The 23,831-nt window shown below is 46.4% G+C and overlaps 1 protein-coding gene across 1 annotated transcript in view; it reads left to right on the forward strand.

Moving 5' to 3' along the window:
* LOC310648267 (uncharacterized protein) overlaps window positions 1-23,831 on the forward strand; it is a 429,113-nt gene that overhangs the window by 380,164 nt on the left and 25,118 nt on the right. The gene's annotated exons all lie outside the window — the stretch shown is intronic.

Consider the following 23,831-nt stretch of genomic DNA (forward strand, 5'->3'; position numbering starts at 1 on the left):
AAACAATATGGGGTAGATTTACCTTCATTCTTTTACACTGTCAGGATGGACAGATGTGCCATGTTGGAGGATCTTATCAGCAAACGTAAGTTTGCCTAGGATGCCTGACCAATAAAGTCTGTTTAACACCATTCTGCAGAGTTTATGCTATTTGGACCATTAATCATAAAGCATTTTGATTCGTGTTCCATCATACTGACCTCGAGCCAGACATCCTAGAATGTGAAGTGAAGTGGGCCTTAGGAAAGCTGAGCAACAACAAAGCTAGTGGACGTGACAGTATTCCAGCTGAGCTATTCAAAATCTTAAAAGACGATGCAGTAAAAGTGCTACACTCAATTTGCCAGCAAATTTGGAAAACTGAACAGTGGCCACAGGATTGGAAAAGGTCAGTTTACATTCCAATTCCAAAGAAAGGCAGTGCCAAAGAATGTTCAAACTATCGCACCATTGCACTCATTTCACATGCTAGTAAAATTATGCTTAAAATTCTACAAGGTAGACTCCAGCAGTATGTGGATCGAGAACTACCAGAAGTACAGGCAGGATTTCGAAGAGGCAGAGGAACTAGAGATCAAATTGCCAACATACGCTGGATCATGGAGAAAGCTAGGGAGTTCCAGAAAAACATCTACTTCTGCTTCATTGACTATGCTAAAGCATTTGATTGTGTGGATCACAACAAACTGTGGCAAGTCCTTAAAGAGATGGGAGTATCAGACCATCTTATTTGTCTCTTGAGAAACCTATATGTGGGCCAAGAAGCAACAGTGAGAACTGGACACGGAACCACTGATTGGTTCAAAATTGGGAAAGGAGTCCGGCAAGGCTGTATACTGTCGCCCTGCCTATTTAACTTATATGCAGAGCACAACATGAGAAAGGCAGGGCTAGATGAATCAAAAGTTGGAATTAAGATTGCCGGAAGAAATATCAACAACCTAAGATATGCAGATGATACCACTCTAATGGCAGAAAGTGAAGAAGAACTAAAGAGCCTCTTGTTGCGGGTGAAGAAGGAGAGTGCAAAAGTTGGGTTGAAACTTAACATTAAGAAAACCAAGATCATGGCATCCGGCCCTCTCAATTCCTGGCAAATAGATGGGGAAGAAATGGAGGTAGTGACAGATTTTATTTTCCTGGGCTCCAAGATCACTGCAGATGGGGACTGTAGGCAAGAAATTAAAAGACGCTTGCTCCTTGGGAGGAAAGCCATGGCAAATCTAGACAGCACACTAAAAAGCAGAGACATCACCCTGCCAACAAAAGTGCGTATAGTCAAGGCTATGGTCTTCCCAGTTGCAATATATGGCTGTGAAAGTTGGACCATAAGAAAGGCTGAGGGCCAAAGAATTGAGGCCTTTGAACTATGGTGCTGGAGAAGACTCCTACGAGTCCCTTGGACTGCAAGGCAATCAAACCGGTCAGTCCTAGAGGAGATCAACCCTGACTGCTCTTTAGAAGGCCAGATCCTGAAGTTGAAACTCAAATACTTTGGCCACCTAATGAGAAGGAAGGACTCACTAGAGAAGAGCCTAATGCTGGGAAAGGTTGAGGGCAAGAGAAGAAGGGGATGACAGAGAATGAGGTGGCTGGATGGAGTCACTGAAGCAGTAGGCGTGAGCTTAAATGGACTCCAGAAGATGGTAGAGGACAGGAAGACCTGGAGGAACGTTGTCCATGGGGTCGCGATGGGTCGGACAAAACTTCGCAACAACAACAACAAATAAAAACAATGTAGTTAAAATCAAGCCAAAATTACAATTGATACTGCTAAAACAAAATCAGTTTATCAGCTAAAAGCTAGGTGAAATAAATGGATTTTCAATCTTCTCCTAAATCCTGGAGATGGGCTGAAGTGAACTCTTTGGGAAATGAATTCCATAGCCTGGGGTCTATGGAGAAAAAGGCCTTGTCTTTTTCCCTTTATCTAATATTGCCATCTCTGACTCTTCCCATGTCTCTCACTTTCCATTTAGCAGCCAGAAAGAGATTGATTGGATCAGGAAACTGGTTGGTTTGCTTGCTTGGTTGCTTATAAGGATTTTTCAAATGTCAGGTTGAAGGCCTCATGAAATTAAGCTCAAGGCCATTAAGTGGCCTGATGGATGTAGGTTGCCTGCCCAATATTAGCTATTCCTTATATTTTTATAGTATAGGGTGGTGGTGGTTGTCACTGCGTGTTTTTTAGTTTTGCCAGCTTCGCTCATTCCTAAGTGTACATCTCTTTCTGCTCTGCACCTTATCTTATCTTGTAACCATAGTGACTCTAGCTATGTCCAGCCAATGTTTTGGTTTTAAACTGTTTTGTGCGCAGGTTTAAAAGTCCTCATAGTTTCAGTTTAACCTTTCTTCTTCTGCCTGACGAGAGAATGTGGCCAGTCTAGGTCTTTTGTTTTCTCATTAAAAGTTTTACTATAGAATATGCCTTGGTTTTCTTTTCTTTGATATTGACCATGCAAATGAACCACGGTCCATCCACCTCTGGTCGGACTGTTAATTGTTCCGCAACAGTGGTGGTGGTGATGATGATGATCCATAAACTTTCTTGTGTGATGCAGCTTCTCTGAAAATTTGTGTTTCAGACTGTGGCAACATTTCAGTTGCAGCTAAGCAGCTGTTTCCAATATCCCACTTTGGGCCTAGGAAGCTGATGTGGCTACTCAGTAAAGATTCCAAAACAAGGAGGAAGGATGGAGCTACAGGTGAAACTCGAAAAATTAGAATATCGTGCAAAAGTTCATTTATTTCAGTAATGCAACTTAAAAGGGGAAACTAATATATGAGATACTCATTACATGCAAAGCAAGATAGTTCAAGTCGTGATTTGTCATAATTGTGATGATTATGGCGTACAGCTCATGAAAACCCCAAATCCACAATCTCAGAAAATTAGAATATTGTGAAAAGGTGCAATATTCTAGGCTCAAAGTGTCCCACTCTAATCACCTAATTAAGCCATAACACCTGCAAAGGGTTCCTGAGCCTTTAAATGGTCTCTCAGTCTGGTTCAGTAGGAATCACAATCATGGGGAAGACTGCTGGCCTGACAGTTGTGCAGAAAACCATCAATGACACCCTCCATAAGGAGGGAAAGCCTCAAAAGGTAACTGCAAAAGAAGTTGGATGTTCCCCAAATGCTCTATCAAAGCACATTAATAGAAAGTTATGTGGAAGGGAAAAGTGTGGAAGAAAAAGGTGCACAAGCAGTAGGGATGACCGCAGCCTGGAGAGGATTGTCAGGAAAAGGCCATTCAAAAGTGTTGGGGACTTTCACAAGGAGTGGACTGAGGCTGGAGTCAGTGCATCAAGAGCCACCACACACAGACGGATCCTGGACATGGGCTTCAAATGTCGTATGCCTATTGTCAAGCCGCTCCTGAACAACAAACAACGTCAGAAGCGTCTTACCTGGGCTAAAGAAAAACAGACCTGGTCTGTTGCTCAGTGGTCCAAAGTCCTCTTTTCTGATGAGAGCAACTTTTGCATCTCATTTGGAAACCAAGGACCCAGAGTCTGGAGGAAGAATGGAGAGGCACACACTGCAAGATGCTTGAAGTCCAGTGTGAAGTTTCCACAGTCTGTGTTGATTTGGGGAGCCATGTCATCTGCTGGTGTTGGTCCACTGTGCTTCATTAAGTCCAGGGTCAATGCAGCCGTCTACCAGGAGATTTTGGAGCACTTCATGCTTCCTTCCGCAGATGAGCTTTATGGGGATGCTGACTTCATTTTCCAGCAGGACTTGGCACCTGCCCACACTGCCAAAAGCACCAAAACCTGGTTCAATGACCGTGGGATTACTGTGCTTGATTGGCCAGCAAACTCGCCTGACCTGAACCCCATAGAGAATCTATGGGGCATTGCCAAGAGAAAGAAGAGAGACATGAGACCGAACAATGCAGAAGAGCTGAAGGCCGCTATTTAAGCATCCTGGTCTTCCATAACACCTCAGCAGTGCCACAGGCTGATAGCTTCCATGCCACGCCGCATTGAGGCAGTAATTGCTGCAAAAGGGGCCCAAACCAAGTACTGAGTATATATGCATGCTTATACTTTTCAGAGGTCCAATATTGTTCTATGTACACTCCTTGTTTTATTGATTGCATGTAATATTCTAATTTTCTGAGATTGTGGATTTGGGGTTTTCATGAGCTGTACGCCATAATCATCACAATTATGACAAATCACGGCTTGAACTATCTTGCTTTGCATGTAATGAGTCTATCTCATATATTAGTTTCCCCTTTTAAGTTGCATTATTGAAATAAATGAACTTTTGCACGATATTCTAATTTTTCGAGTTTCACCTGTAGAAGGCCAAAGCACTAAGTTGAAGGGTTGCACTGGCTTTGGTGGACCACTCATTTTGCAGGGTTCATCATAGAGGTTTCTGCTATGAAACAAAGTATGTTGGGTCCTGCTTTCTACAGATAGTCCTTGACTTACGACCAGTCAAAGTTACAATGGTCCCCAAAAAGGTACTTATGATGATTCACAGTTCTGACAGCCAAATTCTCAGCTCAATTATGGTTGTAAGTTGAGGACTACCTGAGTTGCATCATTCAGCATGCGTCATTGAGGAGCCTTGCCCACTACTTCTGGAGATGATCTCTAGCTCACAAGCTGAAGATGTGAACTTTTTTGTTGGTCTGTAATGAAGGACCATCCAGTGTAGAGGGTGGGGTGAGAGTGATCTTGGTTGCACTCCAGCTATCACTTTCCTGGAACCTCATATGGTATAGCCCAGGGGTAGGCAACCTCGGCTCTTTTATGACTCATGCATGGCTGGCTCAGGAATTCTGGGAGTTGAAGTCCATGAGTCATAAAAGAGCCGAGGTTGCCTATCCCTGGTATAGCCAAAATGAATGGTCATCTGCTGGTGGCCCAAAGCATTAATACACTGTTTCCAACTATATAGCCTCCTGGGTAGTAGAAATTGGCCCCTTCCAAGAATATAAATCATGTTTTTGCAAATGGTGCTTATCTTATGTAAGAATGTTTCCAGAAAGTAATGTGACACGACATACACTCTTTAATGTCTTGCTTCCTTTGCTCACTCCAATTTTCATTTTCTTTTTTTTTTTTGGCAGGAGGTTTCATGAGTTGGAATCTCTCCCTGCCCCAGCCATTCATCCCAAAAAGAAGGAACACAAAAGCTGTTCTTGTTCCATCATGTAAACTGCCATCTCACCTCAATCCACACAGCCTGGAAGAGGAAGAGCTTCTCATATACCCTCCAACTAAGAGGATAGAGCAGGATTTTTCCTTGTTCCATCTCCCCTACTACAACAAGGGCTGGCACTGTGTATTTTCTAGTTATACCAAAATATTACAATTTTTCTCTTGTTGCACAGGAGAGTCTGCAAACTGGGAATGAGGCAAAGACTAGAAAAGTTCTACCCCTCCATCATATCCTGAACCTATGAGATATGCATGCAGTTTTCTTTGCCACTTTGCCCTCCTCTGTTCTTCCATGGAAATTGCATAAAAGGTGCCCCTTTTTTGCCAGGGTCAAAAAGCATTGGCTTCTGGTTGCCCTCCGGGTGAGATTCAAGGTGCTGGTGATGACCTATAAAGCCCTAAATGGCTTGGGTCCGGGATATCTGAGGGAACACCTGCTACCGGCATCAAGTTCCCTTTGTCCTGTGCGCTCCCACAGGGAGGGCCTTCTCAGGGTGCCGCCGGCAAAGGATTGCCGGCGGGCAACACCCAGGGGGAGGGCCTTCTCTGTGGGCGCACCTGCCCTCTGGAACCAGTTACCCGTAGAGCTTAGGACTGCCCCTGATTTTCGTTCAGGGACCTGAAGACCTGGCTCTTTGAGCTTTCCGGCCAGGACTGAGGAGTTTTTAATTTTTTAACTTATTGTAATTGGGTTTTTAATCAGAGTTATAGGGGTTTTAGATTTTAATTAAGGAAAAATTAATCTATTTTAATTGTTATTAATTTTTGTATTGTAATGTTGTTTTAATTGCCTTGTGAACCGCCCTGGGTCCTACGGGAGAAGGGCGGTATATAAGTTAAATAAATAAATAAATAAATAAATAAATAAATAAATAAATAAATAAGTGTATTCATTTTAAGTAAAAGGGGTATAGGGTTGTAAATTTCACTGGCAGTCTAGAGATACATTCAGTTAAAGAATAGGAATAAACAGCAGAGGATAATTCATTTCACTGCAGTTAAGGGCAAGCTTTTGCACATACATAGATAAAGCTAAATGTTCAAAGACATATGATACAAATGCATTTTAAAAGGTACTGTAATTTTTTATTGCACTTTTAAAAAAATCATAGCTCATAGACTTAAGCCACACACGGGCCAAACTCCAAGGGAAGAAGCTGCAGACACAATTATACTTGGCTCCAAGTTGTCAGTACTGAGTTTTCTCCCCCCCCCCCCAGAGCAGGGCTAGAAAGCAGCACACTTTACAGCAGTGTTTTTCAAACTCGGCAATTTTAAGATGGGTAGACTTCAGCTGCTGTCTGATAAGTTTTTGCTGAGTAATTCTGAGAGTTGAAATCTACAGATTCTGGGAGTTGAAGTCTACCCATCTTAAAGTTGCCAAGTTTGAAAAACACAGCTTTACAGTAAGGCAGTATGCAAAATTGGGAGGGTTAGCAAACTCTTCATATTTTAACAGGTTGTGATGGCTCTCACAACTTAGTTGCCATATTGTGAGAGTCACATATTCACAAACAATTACTGTAAGAAGTGTGGCCAGTTACAAAATAGTGCTTCCTCATTTGGCAGCCACAATTTGTTCCAGTGAGATGGTCACTAACTGAACCACATGACACAGAGAAATGCTGCCAAGATCACTGGGTGCTGCCATCTCATTCAGATAGTTTTCTTGTACAGCACTGCCAGTGTTAGTCTCACTCTAGTGTGTGTTGTCAGGTGCAGAAATTTGGTCATACAGTGAGGAAAAAAATTATTTGATCCCCTGCTAATTTTGTACATTTGCCCACTGACAAAGAAATTATCAGTCTATAATTTTAATGGTAGGTTTATTTTAACAGTGAGAGACAGAATACGAACAAAAAAATCCAGAAAAATGCATTTCAAAAAAGTTATAGATTGATTTGCATTTTAATGAGTGAAATAAGTATTTGACCCCTTCGCAAAATATGACTTAGTACTTGGTGGCAAAACCCTTGTTGGCAATCACAGAGGTTAGATGTTTCTTGTAGTTGGCCACCAGGTTTGCACACATCTCAGGAGGGATTTTGTCCCACTCCTCCTTGCAGATCCTCTCCAAGTCATTAAGGTTTCAAGGCTGAAGTTTGGCAGCTTGAACCTTCAGCTCCCTCCGCAGATTTTCTATGGGATTAAGGTCTGGAGACTGGCTAGGCCACTCCAGGACCTTAATGTGCTTCTTCTTGAGCTACTCCTTTGTTGCCTTGGCTGTGTGTTTTGGGTCATTGCTATGCTGGAATACCCATCCACAACCCATTTTCAATGCCCTAGCTGTGGGAAGCAGGTTCTTACCCAAGATTTGATGGTACATGGCCCCGTCCATCGTCCCTTTGATGCGGTGAAGTTGTCCTGTCCCCTAAGCAGAAAAACACCCCCAAAGCATAATGTGTCCACCTCCATGTTTGACAGTGGGGATGGTGTTCTTGGGCTGATAGACAGCATTCCTCCTCCTCCAAACACAGCGAGTTGAGTTGATGCCAAAGAGCTTGATGTTGGTCTCATCTGACCACAACACTTTCACCTAGTTCTCCTCTGAATCATTCAGATGTTCATTGGCAAACTTCAGACAGGCCTGTATATGTGCTTTCTTGAGCAGGGGGACCTTGTGGGCGCTGCAGGAGATCAGTCCTTCACAGCATAGTGTGTTACCAATTGTTTTCTTGGTGACTATGGTCCCAGCTGCCTTGAAATCATTGACAAGATCCTCCCATGTAGTTCTGGGCTGATTCCTCACCGTTCTCATGATCACTGAAACTCCACGAGATGAACTCTTGCATGGAGCCCCAGACCAAGGGAGATTGACAGTTATTTTGTGTTTCTTCCATTTGCAAATAATCGCACCGTTGTCACCTTCTCACCAAGCTGCTTGATGATGGTCTTGTAGACCATTCCAGCCTTGTGTAGGTCTACAATCTTGTCCCTGACATCCTTGGACAGCTCTTTTTTTCTTGGCCATGGTGTAGTTTGGAATCTGATTGTTTGATTGCTTCTGTGGACAGGTGTCTTTTATAAAGGTAACAGGCTGAGATTAGGAGCACTCCCTTTAAGAGTGCTCCTAATCTCAGCTCATTACCTGTATAAAAGACACCTCGGAGCCAGAAATATTGCTGTTTGATAAGGGATCAAATACTTATATCACTCATTAAAATGCAAATCAATTTATAACTTTTTTGAAATGCATTTTTCTGGATTTTTTTTGTTGTTATTCTGTCTCTCACTGTTAAAATAAACCTACCATTAAAATTATAGACTGATCATTTCTTTGTCAGTGGGCAAATGTACAAAATCAGCAGGGGATCAAATATTTTTTCCCTCACTGTAAGTGTGCACATTGGTCAGAAAATTATATTTACTACTGTTTACTAATGTCGTATTTGTGAGCAGTCACGAACTGAGGTAGTCGCTAAGTAATAACTGGCTGTTTCCATAAGGCAAATAAGTGGTGATGCTTCTTGCAGAACCATTTAGCAGGTCCTCAACATTCTACCATCCCAGCTTACTGCTTTAAAACAGTGAACGTTTGAAACCTTTAATGCTTAATTACTAGGATCAAGTTTCAGTGCCAGACTTTGTAAATTGCTCTGTTCAGGAACAGAGTTGTTATATACTTTGAAGACATGGCCAGCTTTTGTGAAATTCATCCTTTGTTTCCCACTTCTGTAATGCGCTTGTCAGGGTAAGGAAAGTGATGAAAAGCAACCTTTTTAAAAAAAAATTAGCAGCTCTTTGTGTTAGTAAATTTTCCTCTTAGCAAGGTTTCCCAGCGAGGTGCTATCATGTTGAAGTATACTATCATTACTCAGGTATCAGTACTTGCACTCATATTTAACTACATGATTTTTATCTGGATCCTTACACTCATAATCATAATAGTAAAGTTGAAAGGGACCTTACCTTGGAGGTCATCTAGTCCAACCCCCTGCTCAGGCAGGAAACCCTATACCATTTCAGACAAATGGCTGTCCAGTCTCTTCTTAAAAACTTCCAGTGTTGGAGCATTCACAGCTTCTGGAGGCAGGTTATCCAAAGTTTGCATGCTGTTCAACACTTCCATCTATCAGTTCCATCACCTAACCTTTCCATCATCCATCACCATCTTCAGAACTCAGATGTGTTAAGATTACAATTCTCAGATTATATTATGGTTGGGTAGTGGTTAACATGTTCATTATGAATCTCTTTGATCATGGTTATAGAAGCTTGCTGTGGGGTACTTCGTGCTCTCTGACCTTAGTTGTTTTCTTGCAGATGTTTCATTACCAAACTAGGTAACATCAATGCTGGTAGGGAGTGGGGTTTGCTCTCATTTTATATTCTAGTGGCTTGCCACTAGATATTCTAGCAGCTTGCTGGGCTGGTTGCTATTGCCCAGTCAAATTTACCCTACAGGACTGATATGAGAAAAATGAAGAAGTGTTAGCCTTTGGACAACATACAAGATACAGATAATATTCTCAGCAGGCATGAACATAGGGAAGGTTATCCTACTAGAACTACCAACTGATGCTCCCAGTATTTAAAGATGTGTTGTTTATAAAGTAAATGGAAGCACTCAACATGCAAGTTTGAACTGTCAAAGGTATGTGTGGTATGAGTCTATCAGTCTTCTACCATACTACAGAGAATTGCATTCCAGCTGTAAATGGTCTCTTACACAAAGATTATCTCGGCCCCGTCCGCGGTAGCAAGAAAAATGCACAGCCGGAACGAGTGTCGATTCCACAGAAAAGCGTTTATTGCAAGGCATACAGCAATCCATGAAAAGGCGAAGTCAGCGTTGGCTGCTACCTGCAACCAATGCTGCTAAATAGCCGGCCGAAGGACACACCCATGCCCCGCCCAAACAGGCCAACATCCGCCCTCCCCCTTATTTACACTCCGCCCTCCCCTGTCAGCTCCCTTTAATCCCCGCCCTGGAACCCGGCGCGCTCCTCCTGCCAGGTATGTACCCACCCGGCCCTAAATCCGCGGCCCCGCACCCCACCATCACCACCCACAACAACCACCCCCCACGCTAAGACGTTCCCTTCACGGCTCCGGGCCCCAGACACCCCTTCACCCCCCACGGTCTCCGGTACTGCTGCAGACCCGTCCCCATGGGCTCGTTCCATGAGTCCAGTCTCTAGCCTTGCCCTACGGGAGACGGGGGCTAACAGCCGCCCCACGGCAGGCCCACCAGCAGGTTGTTCCGATGCCGGCACGGGGTCCAACACCGGCGTCGTAGGCGCAACCCCCAGAGACGAACGGGGACCCACTCGAAGAGACCGAGCAGGCATGCCCTCCTCTTTCAACGAGGAGTCCATGGGGCAGGCCGGCGTCGGGCAGGGGCCTGCATGGTGGTCCCGCGCATGCGCATGCTTCTTGGCTGGCCGGGAGTCCTTGGGGTGCCTCGGCAGGTGCCGTCGGCCGGGTGGACGCGGAAGGTGCGGGTGGTGTCTGCCGCGGGAAAGGTGTGTCTGCGGCAGGAAGGGTGGGGTCTGATTCCCCTGCCACGGAGAGGACCTGTGGGTGGGGCACTCCAGCCGGCCACAACCCCCCTGAATGTTGGGCCTGTGGGGCTCGACATGCCGCCCCCCCCCTACCAAGGCTCCTCCTGCAAGCGAAGAAGCAAAGGGTAAATGGTTGTCCACCCAGACCGCAACCTCAGCTTGTCCCTCGCCTGGTTTACCAGGGTGTTTATGGTGAAAGGCCCGAACCAAGCGGGGAGCGTGAACGTCCCTCCCCATCACCCACGAAGCCTCCTCCATGGGGTATCCCTTCCACCGGATAAGATATTGCATGTCAGGAGGTCCGGGTGGGCCCGCAGCCATTCGTCCCCCCGAAGTGCCTCTCTGAGATCATGGCACAGACTCTCCTCTGCCGCCTGGGCCATTTCCCCTATACGGACTGTCCCCCCCCGCCTCTGCTGGCATGAGCGCCTGTACCACCTCCTCTCTTTTGCTATCGTACTGCAGCATGCGGGACAAAGCATCCGCTAGAAAGTTCCTCCCACCCGGGACATACTTCAAGGTGAAGCAGAAACGGCGGAAGTACAGCGCTCACCGGACATGCTTGGGTGACAACCGCCGGGGCGTTTTAAGGGCCTCCAGATTCTTATGGTCTGTCCATACTTCAAACGGGTGGGTGGCCCCCTCCAGGTGATGCCGCCATGTTTCCAGGGCCCAGCGAACCACGAAAGCCTCCTTCTCCCAGATTGCCCAGGCTCGTTCGGTGGGAGTAAGTTTCTTGGAGGCATATGCACAAGGTTGGAGCACCCCTTTGCTGTTCCGCTGGAGGAGGACGGCCCTGAGAGCAATGTCGCTTGCATCTGCCTGGACCACAAAGGGCAGGTCGGGGTCTGGATGCAGCAGGACAGGTTCCTTGGCAAACAGGGTTTTGAGTGCCTCGAAGGCCCGTTGGCATGTCGTGGACCATGCCAGTTTGAGCCCTGGTCGTGGCTGTACCACCAATTGTCATGTGCGCAAGAGGTCCGTAAGTGGCAAGGCAATGGCTGCAAAACACGGAATAAACTGCCGGTAGAAATTAGCGAAGCCTAAGAAACTCTGCAACTGGCGTCGAGTCCGTGGGGCCTGCCATTGCTGGATAGCCTCCACCTTCTTAGGGTCCATCTCCACCCCAGCTGCAGATATCCTATAACCTAGGTAATCCAATTGCATCCTGTGGAATTCACACTTGGACAGTTTGACGTACAGTTGCGCCTCCCGTAGCTTGGCCAACACCTGCCGCACCAAAATGACATGTTCCTCCACCGTCGTCGTGTAGATGAGGATGTCGTCCAGGTAGACCAGGACCCCGTGGTACAAGAAGTCATGCAGGACCTGGTTAATCAACTGCATGAATACTACGGGGGCTCCCTGCAGCCCGAACGGCATCACCCGAAACTGAAAACTACCAAGGGGACAGTTAAACACTGTTTTCCACTCGTCCCCAGCCCTGATCCTGATCCCTCAGGTCCAGCTTTGTGAACACCCGACCCTTAGCCAAGTGTGCCAGCAAATCCTTCATTAACGGGAGGGGGTAGAGGTGTTCTATACACACTGTGTTGACCCCCCGGTAGTCAACACACAGATGAAGGGTCCCATCCTTCTTTTCGCGGAACAGAACAGGCACCGCCATCCTGGACCGTGCAGGCTGAATGAACCCCCTCTCCAGGTTCTTGTCGATGTATCTCCGGAGCTCTTGCATCTCCCTCGGCGACATGGCATACTTGCGGGGTTTGGGTAGCCTGGCACCGGGCTCTAGCTCGATAGTGCAATCCGTGGGTCGGTGGGGTGGCAACGTGTTGCATTCTTGCTCATTGAACACATCCATCAGATCGGAGTAGTCCCAGGGCACCTGGGCCTCCTGGTCTAACCCGACCCCACAGGCCTTCTCTTGCTTCCCCATGTTGCCTGGTCCCATGAAGGTGTGTTCCAGAGGGGGCTGGGGTCCCAATCCCAGACGGAGGTGTCGACAGCCCCCCTCCCACCAAATCATGGGGCCCCACTTGTCCAACCATGTGAGCCACAGGATGACTGCCTCCATCATGGAGGGCACTACGACGAACTGCAGGGTCTCCCAATGGTCCCCCATCTCTAACCTGACCGGTTCTGTTACGTGGGTGATAGGCGCCCCTCCGAGGAGACACCCATCCATTGTTGGAACCGAAGGGGAGTAGCCAGTCGTTTCAGTGTGACCCCCACTTCGGCCGCCACTGCCTGGCTTATGAGGCATCGGGTACTTCCCGAATCGATAAGGGCTTTGAACGCCCTCTTCCGTCCCGTCAGAGGGCTAACCAGCAGCACTGGGAACACAAAAGGGCACACCGGAGCACTTACCATCGGGTCCTCCTCCTGCTCCTGTTCCTCGGGACTCTCGTACTGCGTGGGCTGGGCAGTCGCCGGAACGTCCACCCGGAGGGGGGCCGTTGTCCTGGGCGTTTCGCTCAATATTTGGTGTACGGCCCGTGACCGCTCTACGGTTTTCCTGGGGATGGGGCCCTGCGATGGGGAAACAGAAGGAGCCGCCCGGGCCGGTGGCAGTGGGCACTCAGCCGCCCGATGACCCGGTTGGTCGCACCTGAAGCACCGGATGGTAGCTCGTAACGACTGAGCAGGGGGTCTTGGCGATGTCATCACGGGTCTCTGCTCCTCTGATCTTGCCTTCTCGGTAGGCCGCCGTCCACCGGGTACGACCTCAGGCCTTCCCTGGATGTCCTGTAGCCCAATGTCCAGCTCCACGGCCACCCGAAACCACTCCTGCAACTGAGCTGGGACACTGCGCACTACACACGCCCGGCGAAGGGCACCGTCAAGCCCGGCCCTGAAGTGGTGCACAAGAAGACGCTCTGGCCATGAGCGCAGTTTCCCGGCCACCTTACGGAAATCCCCGACATAGTCCACTGCCGGTCTGCCCCGCTGACGTAGGGTCAACACGTCAGCTTCAGCACGGTGTACTCTGGAAATGTCCTAGAATCAGCCTCTTAGGGCCTCCAAAAAGAGACCTACGTCCCCGAGTTCACGGGCATGGTCGCTGTAAAGGTCGGCTGCCTAGGCTGCTGCCTTTCCCTGCAAATAAGCTGTCTCCGCCACCACCATCGCCCACTGGGATGTGTAGGTCTGGGCGTACTGGTCCATATGGTTTATTACCTGACCCAGGAACATCGCCAGATGATCAGGGTGGCCGTCGTACATTGCCGGCAGAGGTGGTGGCCCCCACACCACACCAGGACCCCAAGGCCCCACCTGTGATCCCAAGTCTCGAGTACCTCCGACCGGTCGCGTTGGTTGCTGGCAGGGTCTTCCGTCTGTTCTTGGCCAGGATTCTGAACCGCTCTGCACCGTGGTCGTGGGGGGTGGGCCCTCCGGAGCCCCTGTGTGGGACGTGCTTAGACTGGATGGCCCCCGGAATCTTGGACTGGCCAATCGGAAACGGGATGGGCCGGACCGTCCTGATTGGGTCCCTGTGAGGGACCACCGTCCCGTTTCCAACTCAGAGTCAGTGACCGTCCAAGGAGCAGGCTCTTGCTCACCAATCTCCCCGAACCTGTCTCTTAGAATGTCCATGGTGTGGCTGCCTGGGGCAGTGGAGTAGCTCCACTCCTCTCCATTGTCATCCATCAGGCGCCGCTCCCTCCATTCCAACAAAGAATATGTGAGACATATTGTAGATTTATTGGAATTTCTGGAAAGAAACAATCAGATCCCCGCAGCGCTGATCTTTTTGGACGCTGAAAAAGCCTTTGATCAATTGGATTGGCAATTTTTGATGAAAGTATTAGAGAAAATGGAATTTGGGGATAAATTTTTACAACCAATTAGGGCAATATATCAAAAGCAAACAGCCCGTATAATAGTTAACAATAGCCTGACTGAATTATGTAATATTGAAAAAGGTACAAGGCAGGGGTGCCCGTTGTCACCTCTATTATTTGTTTTAACATTGGAAATATTACTGATTAAAATACGTGATTCGGATAAAATTAAGGGAATCCAAATAAGAGATCAGGATTATAGATTGAGGGCATTTGCAGATGATCTGGTTGTTACAGTAACTCAGCCCGATTATTCAGTTGTAGAATTGATGGAGATAATAACGCAATATGGGAAAGTTTCTGGATTTAAGATCAATATACAAAAAACTAAAATATTGTCTAAAAATATGACAGCATCACAAAAGGCTGTTTTAGAAGAGCTAACGGGATTTGAAATAGTTAAAAGGGTTAAATACTTGGGGATATATTTGTCAGCTTCAAATGTGAAGTTATATAAAAATAATTATGAAAAGTTATGGGGAAAAGTACAAAAAGAATTAGATAGTTGGAAAAAATACAATTATCTTTACTGGGAAGAATCGCAGCAGTGAAAATGAATGTTTTGTCAAAATTTTTATTTTTATTTCAAATGATACCTATACTTAAAAAGGATTTAAACTTGGAGGAATGGCAAAAAGGAGTTAATAAATTTGTCTGGGCAGGGAAAAAGCCAAGAGTTAAATTTAAGATAATGCAAGACACGCGTGAAAGAGGTGGTCTTAAAATGCCTAATTTCAAATTATATTATGAAGCTGCTGCTTTGTCAGCGATAAGCGACTGGTTTAATTTAACACAAGCGAGATTATTAAATCTTGAGGGTCATGATTTGTTATTTGGATGGCATGCATATTTATTGTATGATAAGAAGGTGGATAATGTGTTTAAGATACATATTTTAAGGTATGCTCTGTTGCGAGTTTGGAAAAAGTATAGACATAAGTTAAATTATAAGATACCTATTTGGGCAATACCTAAACACGCAATAGAAAATATAAATGTTGGATTTAAACATGATGTGACTACATATAAGGAAATTTTAAGTTTTGAGAGGAATGTATGGCAATTAAAGTCATATAACATTTTAAAAGAAGAGAAGATTGTACAAACCTGGTTTCAGTATGGGCAATTACAGGCAAGATGGAAAGAAGACCAGAAAACTGGTTTTTCAATGATTGATGAAAATTTGGTAAAGCAAATTAGAGATCAAGGTCAAGCACATATAAAAAGGATATATATTGCATTGATAGAAATTGATTCAGAGACGGAACTTGTTAAAGATTGTATGATAAAGTGGGCTCAGAATTTTCAAGAAGTTATTACAATGGATATTTGGGAAAAGATCTGGGTTAGAAATGTAAAATTTACACAGGCCCAAAATTTAAGAGAGAATTTTTATAAAATGTTTTATAGGTGGCACTTAGATCCTAAAAAATTAGCAAGTATGTATCCGAACTGCCAGCCCAAATGTTGGAGGTGTGGTTGAGAGGATGCAACGTATTTTCATATATGGTGGACTTGTAAAAAGGTTAAAGCTTTTTGGATTAAAATTTGGTGGAACATGCAAAAAATATTTAAGAAAAGGATAAAGTTTTCTCCGCAACTGTTTTTACTGGGTATTATCACAGATACCACCGTTGTGGACACTAAGTTGATGTTGAATTTAATTACGGCAGTGAGGCTTTTAGTAGCGCAATATTGGAAGAAGGAAGAACTGCCGACTATAGAAGAATGGACTTTAAAAGTTTCTAACTTGGCGGAAATGGCAAAGATCTCAGCATATTTGAAAGACCAATCGCAACAGAGATACACTGTGGAGTGGAGAAGATGGATTGATTACATCCAGAATAAATATGGGACTAAAAAGTTTCACTTAGCATTTGAATAAGTACTGGATATATATGATGTATAACTAGCTTGTAGTTATTTTACTGAGAGTTAAAGTGTGATAGAATTTAATATTTTATTGTTGTTTGCATATTTTAGATTATGTTTGTTTGTATTTTTATACCCTGTATTTTGCTCTGGGAAGTCGGGGAGGGGGGAGGGGAGGGTTGGGGGGTTGGGGAGAGGGGAGGGGGAGGGGGGTTGTATTCAAAAATGTATTGTAAAACTTTTTAATTAAAAAAACAAAAACAAAAACCAAAGCCTCACTTGGCCGACTCGCCTGTCCCCGATCGGGCTCTCTGCGCCCCAGGGCGGAGCTCAGCCACCACTCCCCTCCGCGGTCCCGGCTTCCGGTCTCATGGGGTTCAGCCGCGGACACCACCGGCGGAAGAGACCTTACCTTTGCCCTAACTGTCGGTTGAGCCTCCTCCCCCATTTCCACCACTTCAAGAGGCTTTGCAGCAGCACCGGCCACCTCCTCCGTAGCAGCCGCTGGAGCGGCCCCTTGCGTTCCTTCTGCCATGTCCAACTCACCCAGGAGGGTACACAGCAAGAAGAGGGTGAACGCTGACTTACTCTAGGCCCCGTCCGCGGTAGCAGGAAAAATGCACAGCCGGAACGAGTGTCGATTCCACAGAAAAGCATTTATTGCAAGGCATACAGCAATGCATGAAAAGGCGAAGTCAGCGTTGGCTGCTACCCGCAACCAACGCTGCTAAATAGCCAGCTGAAGCACACACCCATGCCCCGCCCAAACAGGCCAACATCCGCCCTGCCCCCTATTTACACTCCGCCGTCCCCCGTCAGCTCCCTTTGATCCCCGCCCTGGAACCCGGCGCGCTCCTCCTGCCAGGTATGTACCCACCCGGCCCTAAATCCGCGGCCCCGCACCCCACCATCACCCCCCACAACAACCACCCCCCACCCAAAGATGTTCCCTTCATGACTCCGGGCCCCAGACACCCCTTCACCCCCCACGGTGTCCGGTACTGCTGCAGACCCGTCCCCGCGGGCTTGTTCCATGAGTCCAGTCTCTAGCCACGCCCTACGGGAGACGAGGGCTAACAGCCGCCCCATGGTAGGCCCACCAGCAGGATGTTCCCATGCCGGCACGGGGTCCAACACCGGCGTCGTAGGCGCAACCCCCAGAGATGAACGGGGACCCACTCGAAGAGACCGAGCAGGCACGCCCTCCTCTTTCAATGAGGAGTCCATGGGGCAGGCCGGCGTCGGGCGGGGGCCTGCATGGCGGTCCCGCGCATGCGCGTGCTTCTTGGCCGGCCGGGAGTCCTTGGGGTGCCTCGGCAGGTGCCCAGTCGGCTGGGTGGACGCGGAAGGTCCGGGTGGCATCTGCCGCGGGAAAGGTGCGTCTGCGGCGGGAAGGGTGGGGTCTGATTCCCCTGCCGCGGAGAGGACCCGTGGGCGGGGCGCTCCAGCCGGCCGCAACCCCCCTGCTGAATGTCGGGCCTGCGGGGCTCGACAGATTACAGAGTAAAGTCCTGTGGTTTCCCCCTTAAATGAAAACTGATTGTGGCATATGCCCTCATGGACTAGAGCCTGTTTATTGTAAAAGTTTGCGTTTACCAAACTGCACTGTAGCACCAAAGTGAACTCACAAGGCACCATGGATATCTTACATTTCCAAGAGCATGGATATTTTACATTTCCAAGAGAAGCAGCAATACTCAACATCTGACAGACATTGTCAGTGTAATTTAAAATATCCCTTGGTATTCCTGTGAGTTTTCTGTTTCTGTTAAGCCAAGGTTCTGAAATGGCTCCATGAACCAAGAAAGTTTGGGAACTTCTGGTACAATGTTATTCAAAAGCTAAAGAGAGCATGCATATGTGCATGTATATGTACATACAGGCACAAAGACACAACAGTGAACCTAAAAACCTATTGAATGATAAAATGGCCATAGGTTTTGAATGTATGACTTAACCATGATTTTAATAAAAGGGAAACATTCCCATTACCAGTGTGTAATTTTACTGTGGTGGTACATAACAAGCAGATATTGGCTGGCTCTGCCCAACACATTAGGTTAAAGAAGCTGACATACTATGCCATAATATGGTTCATTTGCTCAACCAGTCTATTCTGTGGAAAAAAGTGCATGTTCTGTGAACTCAGCCACTCTTGTAGTGTTAACTCCATAAAGGCAGCTGACTTTTCTAACAAGTAGGAATCTATTCTAAAAAGGTCTGTGTGTTGGGGGGGAAGCCTTCTGAAAATTTTGGCCCTGTCCCCTGTGTTAGTAATTATTGGTACAACTCCCTACTGAGTTTTATTATGGCCAGTGAAAGGTTGTCATTCCTCACACGCATCCTTTATGTAATGCTTCAACAAACTCCCTTTAATACAGGGGTGTCAAACTCAATTTCATTGAGGGCCACATCAGCATTGCGGTTGCCCTCGGGGGGCCGGCTGGGTGTGGCCTGGGTGGGTGTGGCCTACTGGGTGGGCATGGCCAGCTCTACATCATTTGTGTCAAGGGTGCCTATGGGGGCCTGGGCAGGAGTGGGACAGATCTGAGGGTCTCTGGCAGAAGGAGATGGGACCAGGGAAGTGCCAAGGCATGGTCCACCCGAGGAGCCTCACTGTTCCTCTCAGGCCATGGGGGGGGGGGGCTGGATGGTAGCACGGCAGTCAAATGCCTAGCCCAGCCCTCAAGCGCCCACGGCACTAAGCCCAGCCCCAGTTCCCCAAGGGGGTGCCCAGCTGCATTTACCTCCTCCTCAAGGCTGCTGCTGCTGTGCTTGCTCTCCTTAGCCAGGTTGCTCATGATGGGTACAAGGGCAAAATCAAGAGGGAGGCCCATTCCCTCTCCATGTGAGGAGACCTGGCTTTGTATCCAAAGCTTCCTTAGCAATAGGATGGGAGACCCCCCAGCATAGGCCAGGAGGAGGGGGCAAGGGGATGGTGAAAGGGCAGCAGGGCAGGACTAAGGTAGGACTTCCCTCAGACCTTCCCTCTCCTTCCTTAGAACAGAGTGGTGGGAAAATATTTGAGATGAGGGAGGGAGAAAAACAGGCAAGAAACACAGCTTGGGAAGTGTCATCCTTCGTGAGGAATGAAGAAATGCACCTTTGCCTGGAAATGGCCAGCACATGGCCCTCGCCTACTTCACATATCCGGTTTGGTGGGCTCTATAGGAGGGGATGCCATGAGCAGCGTGAGAGTTGATGTTACCTGTGCAATGCTGCCCAGCCCCTAGCCTGCCCGGTTTTGGCAGGTAGTGGGGTGCTCTACTCACAGTGCCAAGAGGCTGAGCCGGGTGGCATGAATCTGAAGAGAAGCACAACGCTGCCCAACCCCTAGCCTGCCCGAAGTAGGCAGGGCCATGTGCTGGCCACTTCCAAGCGATGGTGCATTTCTTCATTCCTCACAAAGGGTGATACCTCCCCAGCATGCGCCGAGGGGGCAGTGCCGACATGGCATGGGTCGGTCCCTCGCTGTTTCCAGATGGCCTTATGGAGCTAAGACTGAATGTATTTCAACACAGATGATCACCATGAAATTGTATATTGGCTCCTGGCCAGCCTGGGCCGGGGCCAAGACAACGGGGGCCGTTCCCTTACTGTTTCCAGGATGGCTTCGCGGGCCGCATCCGGCCCCCAGGCCTTGTGTTTGACATGTCTGCTTTAATAGAACAAATTTTCCCCATCTACTCATAAAAATGGGGTGGGGAGCCTTTTTCAAAAATGCATACTTCTGTATCACATGCTACATATATGTATGTGTATGTTTGAGCATATGGAGAATGCTTTAAATTTTATAATTGTTAATGAGAAATTTAATATGCTTGTGCATGAACTGAAAAATAGTATGCACTTTTGTATATAGAAAGCTGGGATGGAAACATTTGAAAACTACCAGTATATTAAAAAGTATAGTGGATAAGCATAAGCACTCAGTTTGAATTGATGTGGAGAATTAAATGTGTTCTTTACTAATTACTCTAGAAGTTCAGTATTAAATCTTAGTATTTAGCGATTTATGATAGTCCTGGAGAAATAATTATAAAAACAGTACAATGTCTCCCAGATGAAGAATGCTTTCTCCAACCTATAGATTTCTTACAGATCTATAGGAATAGCAGTATTTGTTTGTGTCAAATATGCAATCGGCATCTTACTACTAAAGTTGTGCAAAAGCTACATACAGGGAGTCCTTGACTGATTTATTTATGTTAAATTTATTTGACACCTATCTCTCCGTGGGGCTACTCTAGGCGGCTTAGAACAATAAAAAGGAAGTAATGAAAATAGTGTAAACAGAAGATAAAAGAACAAAATAAACAATGAAAAAGAACACAAGATTACACCAAAAAAGATGGGCGGGTGGAGAGTAGAGAGGGTTGTGTGTGAGGTGGAGTGTGCCATCAATCCAGCAGCCACCTCCAGTGTGGAACTCCCCCATTTGGACCCCAGGCCAACCAGCAGAGCCAGGTCTTTAGGCTCTTGCAGAAGAATAGGTGGGGGCAGATTTTACCCTAGAGCAGGGGTGTCAAACTGCCAGCCCATGGGCCGGTTGCATCATTCAGAGGCTGTGCCCACCCCAGCTCCGGCAATGCAGAAAAAGTCACGATACATTGTGACACGTGACGTGACAAGTTTGACATCCGTGCCCTAGAGGGTAAGATGTTCCAAAGGGTGGGTGCTGCAGCAGAGAAGGCTCTTCTTCTGGATCCTGATAGCTGGAGTTCTTTGGTGGGATCTGAAGTAGGCCCTCTCTGCCAATGTGAGTCAGATGGCCTTGTCCTACCTAGTGGGACAAGGCGGTTCATCAGGTAGCCTGGTGATGTGTATAAATTTCCATCTGATAGGAAATCCCAGTGAATAAAAAGTAGAACCAGGAATGTTTCTAGTACTGAATGGCCTTCAAGAATTGCACAGGAAGAAAATGTTAAGAGATTATGTAAACTTCAGAATATGGCTCAGACTACCAAGACATTTAGATCAAAAGCCACAGCATCATGCTTAAATGTGAAAATAGATCTAGGCAGGTTTTCCCCATTATCCTAGACCACTTCTGTTCTCCTTTTCCCCATGGCCACCCCAGTCTCAACAAAATGAACAAAGTTGTGTTTCAGGCATTTGATTTTTGGAAAGAAAGGTGTTTTTTGTCATTTTGTTGTGTACACAGTATACAATGTGAGTTTTACATATATTGAGAAAAAACATCTCAGACACTAATAATGAACAATAAAAATATATAGGAACATTCAATAATACAGAACACAAATCCCACCTTGAGGCGCGAACAAGATACACAGAAATACACATTGTAAAAAAGGGGGGCTTTCAAGATCCAAATACAAGGGTGGGTGGCAGAGGAGGAATGTCTCTTTTTGTCACAGGAAATTGGGTTGTACGTGTGTGTGTGCGTGTGTTGTGCTTGTCCTTAACTCAGAGCTGGGCCTGTCCAATTCTGGGTGCTCAGGTTTGGCTACTCTGTCCCTCCAACCGGGAGCAATGGATTAGCAAGGCTCTCCATGGGATTGGTGGTGCAAGTCTATTGTCCCAAGAAGTGCCAAGGCTTTAGGTCCCTCTAAAATTAACCCTATACTATGAAAGATTCCCCTCAACTCATTCTCTCATTTTCCCAAACCCATGTTCAGCTAACCCCACTTCCACACACAGATATCTGTCATAATCCACCACTTCTAAGGCCAAACTGCTATCAGTAACCTGGTTTATTAAGGAAAGCTGTTTTTGTAAAAAGTCTAAATTGTAAGTTTTAAAATACTCAAAAGAAACCAGGCCACTCTTCCCTTTAAAACCATTCTCTTCGATTAGGGCTCATGCACCAAATTCTACCTCCCCACCACCACCATGCACACTCACATACACACTTGCCAACCTCTATTCATCCACAATAAATAAGAAGGGGAGAAAGGGAGAAAATGAGACTCACCAGTATCTGTGTTCATACTTTAGTGACATTAACCTAGGTAACCAAACAGGTTTTAACATATTTCCGTGCCCTTCAGAGATTTGCTTGAACTAGTTCTCTGTGATGAGACCACTAATTCTGAGACCACCAATTCTGAAGTGGGATTTATTTTCCCATCATCCCTGAAGTACCTTTTCACATCTCCCTTTTCACACTACCCAAAATCTGAAAAGTACATTGGGGCAACTCCTGTAAATCCTATTGATTTGGGCAGGTGGAAAGAAAGCAGGAGTCTTGGAAAGACCAAAGTTATAAGAGCAGAAGGAAAATTTAAATGGAGGAATGGTTATGGTTAGTGAGGAAGGAAGAACAAGGTTCTAGAGGAGATGGGCCAGGAATAAAGGATGACTTGATGAGGGATAAAAATCAAATTTACTTATTCATTCATTTTACATAGCCAGCCATCTCAAACAAGTGACTCTGGGTGGTGAATGTGGAAGAGGGGGAAATAGCAGTGGAAGAAGAATGAGGTAGACTTTGGCATGGAGATGGGAATCTGAAATAGGAAGATCTACATTCAAGTAAGGGATTGCTTTGGGAGGTCAGCAGATGATCTGGGGGTGAGGGACGATGATGGTTGACCAAAGCATGTGATTGATGTAATTGGGAAGGTTACTGGGAGGGGAGGGTGCAGACACACACAAGATAATGGATAGCTGGATAATGGGTGGACAGCCCACCTGAGAATTGAAGAAAGGGTAACTAAGACAAGGTCTTCATCCTCTAGCTCATCAGAGTTTATCATTTCAGTTTAGGTTTGGAAAGGGAGCTTTGTTTAGGAGGCAGGATGCGGTAGGAGACATAAAATCTCCCTTCCCCCCTCAATAACAATAAAAAAACCCTAATGAAAATTTCAGTCAAAACCAAAGAACATCACAGCTACAAGTGAATGGAGAAAGTGAGAGCAACTCCTGCGCATCAATAATTTCAAGTTAGTCAAATACAATATGATACATAGACTTTTTATCTTATACAGTATATACAGTTTCAGGGAGGGGGGAGCAGAATTCTGCCTTTCCAGACATCATCATATGTGGAGAATGGGGAAAAACAATAATAAAAAAATCCTCCCTCATAGAAGTGCAGATCTACCACTGGGGAAGGGACTTATCTAAATCCCTCTATACATTCCTTCCATGATCCAAGAGTTTGTGTCTCTGTGTGTGTGTGTGGGGGGGCAATTGTGAAATCTGGGGGAGGAGAGGGGAATTTCAGGAAGTCTTGTTATAGTCTTGACAGATTACTATAGATGTCACTAGGCTCTCCCCTGCCCATTTACTGCTATCTATTCAGAAAGTATAGGGAAATGTTCCACATATCCAAATGAGCTAGAATCACTCAATTCAATGGCAAAAAAGTGAATCCTCCAGCAGCAATTGTTCCATGAAAACACAAGGGGAGGGAGGGAGGGAGAGAAAGGGAGGTTTCTCCAGAAAGGGAGAAAATCGGTGCTACCATTTATGATTAGGAACAAGCTTGGCAATAAATATTCTTGTT

Source organism: Vipera ursinii (genome assembly GCF_947247035.1).
Source record: "Vipera ursinii genome assembly, chromosome: W".
Taxonomy (NCBI): domain Eukaryota; kingdom Metazoa; phylum Chordata; class Lepidosauria; order Squamata; family Viperidae; genus Vipera; species Vipera ursinii.